Raw genomic sequence first — 9154 nt, 5'->3', positions numbered from 1 at the left:
AACTCTGAAGGTAAACTCACTGCCCTTCCTCCTACATGACTCCCAGGGGTGTAAATCTCCCTGGCAACATGGGACATGACTCCCGGGGATGAACTTGGATTGGGCATCATGGGATTGAGGAAGCCTTCTTGGACCAAGAGGGGGAAGAGAAATGAAATAAAATAAAGTTTCAGTGGCTAACATATTTTAAATGGAGTCAAGAGGTCATTCTGGAGGTTGTTCTTATGCATTATATAGATATCCCTTTTTAGTTTTTAGTGTATTGGAATAGCTAGAATGAAATATCTGAAACTACTGAACTGCAACCCAGTAGCCTTCATTCTTGAAGACAATTGTATAACTATATAGCTTACACGTTGTGACTGTGTGATTGTGAAAACCTTGTGGTTCACACTCCCTTTATACACTGTATGGACGGATGAGTAGAAAAATGGAGACAAAAATTAAATGATTACTGGGGGGATGGGGGAGATGGGATGTTTTGGGTGTTCTATTTTACTTTTATTTTTATTCTTTTTTTTGTAGTAATGAAAATGTTCAAAAATTGATTGTGGTGATGAATGCACAACTATATGATGGTACAGTGAACAACTGTACACTGTGGATGATTGTACTGTGAATAAAAAATAAAAAAAACTTATGTAATTAATTGATTAGTATACACAAAATAAATAATATTGGGTAGCATGGCTCAGTTGAATTGGTTTTAGAATTCCTATTCTTTCTACCATCTGTCCTGATTAAAGCAGAGATAATTGGTTTGCTAAAATGAGCAGAAATAAGATGAGTTAACAAAATGATTTATATCAATAGGTGGTATGTAAATTGTTTAAGAGTACAAGCTATGGGGTAGACTGCTGAGTTTGATTTCCTGTGAAACCAGGAGAATAAGAGTACTTGCCTTGCGGAATTATAACATGTTAAAGCAGCAACAAATGTGAATTGTGTAGCATGGTACCTGATAGACAGTAAGTACTCTGTAAGTAGTAACGATTAATAATATGAATATTATTAATTAATCCAGTTAAAAGAAAACATCCAGCAAATCTAGGCATATGGGATGCTAGTTTGTACCATAAAGGGTGTCAACTCAGAAATAATAAATAAAGCTGCAAGGCAACAAAGACATTTATTTGGAGTCTTAGACTCACAATTAGGGAAGCCGAGATTCAGGTAGAAACCCAAATTGTGTTCCATCTTGGCATTTACAGGCATAAGTTTTTAAAGGAAAAGAAGGTTAGACAAGTTGTTTGAGGTTGGTGAATATCTGGGGTATTCTAATTGTCCTTCAGGCTAATTTTATAGTCCAGACGTCCTTGGGGTTTTGAGGAACATTGCTGCTTGAAGCTTTACATACTCTGGCAGTTTGTGATATCTGGCTGAGCCCTATGGAAGAGTGACTTCCAGAATGACCTCCTGATTCTATTTTAAATCTCTTAGCCATGGTTAACTCTATTTTGTTTTAATTCTTTTCCAAGGGCAAAGATATATAATCACACTCCCACATCTGCTGGAAAAAAATTCTCATTGGTATTTCTCTCCCATCCTATGGTTTAGCACTTAAGAGACTGTGTCCGCACATAAACACTCAGCTTGAATCCCTCCTGACTTTTCACTTTTCGCGGCAGCTCAAAGAAATTATTGCCACAACACTTTCATATTCCAAGATGATGTTAAATACAACATATCTCAGAGGAAGCTGACACCAGCACATGAACTTACACTTCAAGAAAAATGGTAGAATTACGTAGTAGTAATTTATCATAAAAATCCAGATTTGAAAAAAGCCAAAGAATATAATATTATGTCTGCATTATGCCATATTTAAGAAACAAAATTTCCTATGCCTAGACTGACATCATTCACCATACTCTTTTAGGAATCTCCAGGTTTAAAATGCCAAGTGCCTTTCAACATGCCAATTATGGTCTAGAAATATTTTAACACTGAAAATTTTTTTAATTATGGACCTCCTATTCAAATAATATCAAACATCAATAAAGTATAAAAGGCATTACTATTAAACCATCTAATATTAGCTTATCTGTGAAACAGATTTTTTATTAAGCAATATTTCATTGTTTTTATACATTAAATACAAAACTGTTATCTAGAATGTATGCAGTTTACATTTATTTCTATTGATTTAATGAAGAAAAAACAGGCATAAAGCTAAGTAAAGGTGACCTTGCTTTGCTCTGGGACTTTGTCTACTTTCTCAGCATGGATCTGTAGATAGGATTTTAGTTTCAGCGTCTTTTTTAACAATAATGACATATGATATTGTTTTCATACATACATTTACAGTTACACTAAATATTGTAATGTATTTAGAATGCATATGAATATAAATGTTTGTATATGTGTATGAATACAGGTATGATGTGTAAAGACTAAGACAGAGTAAAGACTACATTGATTTTCTCAATCACTGATTCTTCGGAAATATGACAGTTAACAAATATATAAAATCTGAACCCATTTGCAGTAACACTGTATAATTTTCTCCTTCTTTTCTTGACAAAGGCAGTAGTACAGCTAAAGCATAGGTTTTCAAAATTATGGTTTCGTGACCCTAGCTAATGGCTCATTTAGAAATCATCTCCCTTCTAGTTTAAAACAAATACAGTTTTATTACAGTTAATTTATTTCAAGTTTCACCTTGAAAATCCATTAAGTAGTGTCCATAACATAAAACACCTGAATGAAGGACTGTGAACAAAGGCCACACTTGTAATCATCTGAGGCAATGTTCTAAGAGTGTGTTCACAATTATATTTTAAATTCAAAGGTTTACATGGTGAACATTTAATATGCTGCTTGATGGTGATACAAAATAACTCATTGATTTTGAGGTTAAAATGGGAAATAGTTTGAAAGCAAAACTGCAAAATAAATATAAGACATTACATTAAACCCATGGATATAGCATGGTTAAGAATTAAATGTTCTCTTTGCCAGTTGCCATAAACATCATGCATAACAATCCTTTTATAAAAACTATAATACAATAAGAAAAAATTGCCATTAAAATTGACTGAATCTTTTTCATTTTGATTCAGATCAGAAGGAATTTTGATACCTGCTTTGAAGGTAGCCCCAAATTTTCTATTTACTTTACCATTTCCCAAAAATATTCTGGGATAATACATACTATTTTTTTTAAAGAAAATAATAAACATCTCTCCTAGGTACTAACTATATGTCAGACACTAGAGAATTAATTTCATAGAAATTATGTCACCTTATTTTCGATGTAATTCCATGAAATAGGAAATTTTTTAATTGTCATTTGAGATATTTTATACACTAAGGCTAAAAAGTTACAGTTGGAGTCATGACTAAGAGTGCAGCTTCCGGAACCAAAAGGTCTTGAAGAGAAGCAGCACCACCTTGATGCCCGGTGGCCCTGGTGCATAGGTCAGGCAGACAAAGGCTTGACGCGCAGCTCTTCTGAGTCTTGGCAGAAGATCCTGTGATCGAGCACAGGGGGCTTGTGAGGAGCTGCCTGAGGCCATCCCCCTCTTGCCTCCCCCTCTCCCCAGGGAGCCTGTCCCAAGCAGTCTGTCGTCACCTTCTGGTTTTGATGAGCATGGGCTCTTCTGCCCAGCTCCCTCAAGATACAGCTGCAGACCAGAAGCTTACGTAGCTGCAGCACAGAATTGGTTCTTCAGCAATGGGGTGTTTTTGTTTTTGTTTTTTTAATTTCATTTTGAAATAAATTCAAACTTACAGGAACAGTTGCAAAAACAATACAAATCCCATACACAGAACTCCAGCAAACCCCGACCTACCTCCTCCGATACCCTGATCCACTAACTTTAACATCCTGTCCCACCACCATTTCTTTCTTTCCCTCCCTCCCTATCTATCATCCATCATCTAAGCAATGGGGTGTTTTACAGTGCACCTTGCAGTACCATCTGGTTCCAGTTTTTTATTTTGGTGTCATTCTTTTGCATGTATGGGACAAGGACACAGGGACGTGGCATCTTTGGCTGCTCATCCTTTCAATATGTGAGCAATAACCTGTCTCAAGTGTTGTATCTTTACCAGACAAATCAATCAGGTCTTGGTCTTGACCTTGCCTTGCTGTGCGTACTTGACATGCTTCAATTTCCAGTTCCAATTGTACCACTCCAGGCGAATTACTGTATCTTTCTATGGCTAACAGTAAAGATGACTTCGTAGGCTTGTTATGAGGATTAAATGAGCTAATTTATGCATAGAACTGAAAAGAATATCCATTGCTCAGTAAATATTGGCTATTCATGTTATAATATTTTACATTTTGCCCAATGTCATGTGACTAGTAAGTGGCACTGCTGGTATTTAGAGCCAGGATCATGGAAAGCCAAATCCTATTCTCTTAACCACTACCAACAATAAAGAGCAGTCAAAATTGTGGCAGAATAAGCATTCATCCGAAACCAGCTGAACTCTTCTAGTCAGAAACTCTCTTTGCAACAGGTTTGGAATTTTTTGTTTGAGGAATACTTGAGATAATCATGTCAGTTATCTATTGCTGTGTAACAAATCATCCCCAAACTTAGTGGCTTTAAAAAACAATAGATATGTATTATCCTCAGAGGTTTTGTGGATCAGGAACTCAGGAGTGGTGTAGCTGGACACTTCTGGCTCAGGATCTCTCACAAAGTTGCAAACAGCATGTCCTGCAGTCATCTGACCATTTGGGATTGGAGATCCAATTCCAAGTTAACTCTTAAGGCTGTTGAGAGCATTCTGGGTGTGTTTGTGGGAGGCCTCTGTTCTTCCTCATTTGGATTTCTCCACAAGTATCCTCATGACATGGCAATTGGCTTCTGTTGAACCCAAGAATGAGAAAGCCAGATGGTAGCCATGTTTTTTTTTACTGTTTAGTCCTGTAAATCACACAGCATCACCTCTCCCACTTCCCATTCAGTAGAAGTGAGTCACTAAGTCTGACACACATTCAAAGAGACTGCAATCAGTTTCAACCTTTTGAAGAGAGAAGCGTCAAGGAATTTGTGGATATATTTTTAAATCACAACAGATAAAGTCACCTACAATACAATTTCATTAAAAAGTGCTGGCCTTTTCACATGAATATTGTATTAAGGATCTACTGTCAGCTCACTTCTGACCATGGTGCTGAATGTGGTTGGTTTAATGAGTCATTTCTTGATATCTGGTTCCAGAGAAAAATAACAAGTTTTGCATTCATGAGTTGTCATCTTGTATTATTGTAAACTCTTCCATATGTGATATAGGGTTAATTTCTCCCAATTTGATGGCAAGGGACTGGAAACAAGGAATTATGTTTTACATGTTTTGCCTCCCATTAAGTAAGACATGTGTGGTGCATGAATGGTACCCTATTACTTTTGTTATAATAAAACAAGGGTTGGCAAAATACAGCCCATGGGCCAAATCTTGTCTGTATTCACAGTGAACACAGCACTGATACATAGTGTCTGTGGTTGCATTCACATTACAAGGGCAGAACGTGTGTCCTGTTGACTCACGGAGCCTAAAACATTTGCTTTTGGCCCTTTACCAAAAATATGTTTGTGTAAATGAATCTAAATAAGGGCAGGAAAGGACCTTAGAGGTCAATTAATAATCTCACATCATACTGCCATCATGTAAGATTTGGGGTTGCTTAAGCATCCTGGTCCTGAGGTTACTTGGCCAGTTAGCTGGCCATGAGGGGCATCACACTAAATTTATGACATGACTATCATCCATATTGAAAGTAATAATTTACTTTAGATTTTACTTTTTATCCCAAGAGAGGATTCCATTCAATATAGTTAAAGCATGAAAATCCATTGCTATGCATGAACTGATTTGTTCATCAAATATCATCCCTTCCCTACAGTGTGCCAGGTTGAATGCTGGAAACTAGGGATATAATTAGTAAGCATCAGTTTTCTGAGATCTCTGAGTCTTGCAAGATGCTATATTTACAGAGCTAATTATAATAGAATACAGCATGTGCTCTATATTTGAACTACCCTATATGAACAAAGTGACTAATCCTACATGGAATGTGAGGTTGAGAACAGGTGTTAATGGAAGGTTTTATGGATGAGGGATAGGGTTGTGAAGCTGTGAGAATATAGCAAGAGTTTCACTAATGGTATGAACAAGGTTGCATGGATATGAAGTCCTCAAGGCAGGGATGCTTAAACAGGACACAGGCTCCTTGAAGCGACATCAAGAAGTCTACAAGCCCTTAGTGTTCTATGGCAAAGTGTGCATGGGAATGTGATTTTTTTTTGTCAGCATCTATAATTTTGTCAGATTTTCAAAGGATCTGTGACAGAAATTGACAGAAGCACCCACTGTGCCAGTTTGAATATATTATGTCCCCCAAAAGCCACTATCTTTGATGTAGTCTTGTGGGGCAGATGTTTTGGTGCTGATTAGATTTGCTTGGAATGTGCCCCACCCAGCTGTGGGTGATGACTCTGATGAAATATTCCCATGGAGGCATGGCCCCACCCATTCAGGGTGGGCCTTGATCAGTGGAGCCATATAAATGAGCTGACTCAAAGAGAAGGAACTCAGTGCAGCTGTGAGTGACATTTTGAAGAGGAGCAAGCTTGCTAGAGAGGAACGTCCTGGGAGAAAGCCATTTTGAAACCAGAACTTTGGAGCAGACGCCAGCCACGTGCCTTCCCAGCTAACAGAGGTTTTCCGGACACCATTGGCCATCCTCCAGTGAAGGTACCCAATTACTGACGTGTTACCTTGGACACTTTATGGCCTTAAGACTGTAACTGAGCAACTAAATAAACCCCCTTTTTATAAAAGCCAATCCATCTCTGGTGTTTTGCATTCCACAGCATTAGCAAACTAGAATACCCACCATCACATAGTAGATTAAAAGTGTATATTTTGCAGAGATATGGCTGTGTTTCTCATGTTCTCTCCACTGATTACATATTAAGGCCCCCTTTCAACCTCTTAAATTTGATGTTAAAACTGTAGTTTTTGGATTGATAATGGTCAAAGCACATTATTTTAATTGATACTATATGCTTCACTGAGCACAGAAGAAAATTTAAATTTTTACAATAGTTTGGAACAGAAAGGCCAAATTGGGTAATGGCTAAGGCCTGAACTCTAGAGACATTTTGCCTGAACTGTAATCCTGGCTCTGCCATTTACTACTGTGAGGCAGGTTTTTAAAATGTTCCCCAAGATTCCTGCCTCCTGGCATCCACACCTTGTACAATTCCTTCCCTTCAGTGGGAGCTGGACTTAGCGACTTGTTTCTAGCAAATGGAATACAGCAACTGTGATGTAATACCATTTTTGAGATTAGATTATCAAGGATTATGACTTTCCCTCTTGCTTGCATACTTTTTCTCTCCCTGGCTCTTTGTGCTTGCCTGCTATAATGAAGCAAGCTGCCATGCTGTGAGCTTTCCTTTAGAGAGTATATGTGACAGGGAATACACAGTGATCTCTAGCCAACAGCTGGCAAGTTACCGAGACCCTTAGTCCAACAGCCCATGAGGAGCTGAATTCCTCCAATATTCAAGAGAATGCACTGGAATTGGATCCTTCCCTAGAATAGCACTGAGACGACTGCAGCTCTAGCTGACACCTCCCCTGCAGCCTGTGGGAGACCCTGACAGAGGACCAAGGTAAGTTTGCCTGGATTCTTAACCTATAAGAACTGTGAGATAATAAATGTTGTTTCAAGATACTAAGTTTTGGGATACTTCTTAATGCAGCAATAGATAACTAATATAGATTTTGATACCACGAATGGAGTTATGACACAATAAATACCTAAATACTTGACATTGGCTTTGGAACCAAGCAGAGGACATAAATCAGAAGAATTCTGAGTAGCATATTAGAAAAAAAAACTAAATTATCTTTAACAGAAAATTAGTAAAAATACAGACATTGTGGATAGTGTGAATGAGGACTCAAAAGGCTCAGGAGAAGAGTTTGGGGGAAATATTTGGAAGAAAGGAACAAACAGTTTAGTTTTGACTATGCTGAGTTTGAAATGAAGTTGATTTAAAATCCCAATGAGATGCCAGTTTAAACTTAATAGACTGGCAAAAAAAAATAAAATAAAATAAAATGACAATAACAAGTGTGGGCAAGCATCTGGAATACTCATACTTTGCTGTTAGAATACAAAGTCATACTCATTTAGAAAAACACTGGCAAATTTATCAGTCTATGTTTATATATTTCTCGGAAATTTTTTTCTTAGGTATTTATCGTAAAGAAATGAAAACATATGTATACAAAAAAGTTGTATGCAAGTGTTTTTAGCATTATTTATAATTACCCCAAACTGGAAACAATCCAGATGTCTTTCAGTGGGTTAGTGGATAAACAAAGTTCAGTACATTCATACAAGGGATCACTCTTCAGCATTAAAGGGACAAACTATTAGTACACACAACACCACGGATGTGTATAATTACATGTATGTGACATTCCGGAAAAGTAAAAACTCTACTGATGAAGAACGAATGGATGATTGTCAGAGGCAAGGGGTAGGATTAAGGTTTCATTACAAAGGGACGGCATGAGGCTGTTTTCTAATTTGTAGGAACTATATTTTGATTGTGATGGTGGTTACATGACTTTTGTTAAAACTCACAAAACCCTACATTAAAAATATAAATTTACAGCATGTAAATTGAAAATAAATTTTAAAATGAAGTAAAAATCACACTTGCCATTAATGATAGCCATCAGCTTGAAACTCTAACCTCATATCAATGCCATTTTTTACACCTGATTATACATCTCTATGACTCTAACCCCAGTAAGTGGAAAGTGGTGGAATAAAGGAGTTTAATGCACACTGGCACCTCCTTCCACATATCAGAGAGAGGAGCCATTAAAAGCAAAGCTTGTCAGGCTCTCCTGTAAGGCTCACATACCCAATGTTGGAGGAAAATAAAATAAAAGCCTCTTAAGCATAATAACAGGGAAAAGTTGTTTCTGAGGTCAAGGCATCATTTTGCTGATTAATATGAGTAATATTATTTCTCAAACAGGAATGTATGTCATTTCACCTTCCTGCCATGTGGTAGAATCTCTCTTAAGAAAGTTGGAGATAGTTAGAAATCCATGGCAACAGCCTACCTAGAGCTGCAATTCAGTCAGAACACAATGGTATTAACCT

The sequence above is a fragment of the Choloepus didactylus genome, chromosome 9, assembly GCF_015220235.1.
Source record: "Choloepus didactylus isolate mChoDid1 chromosome 9, mChoDid1.pri, whole genome shotgun sequence".
Taxonomy (NCBI): Eukaryota; Metazoa; Chordata; class Mammalia; order Pilosa; family Megalonychidae; genus Choloepus; species Choloepus didactylus.
The sequence above is the reverse complement of the archived record's forward strand: the minus strand, read 5'-3'. Positions refer to the sequence as shown.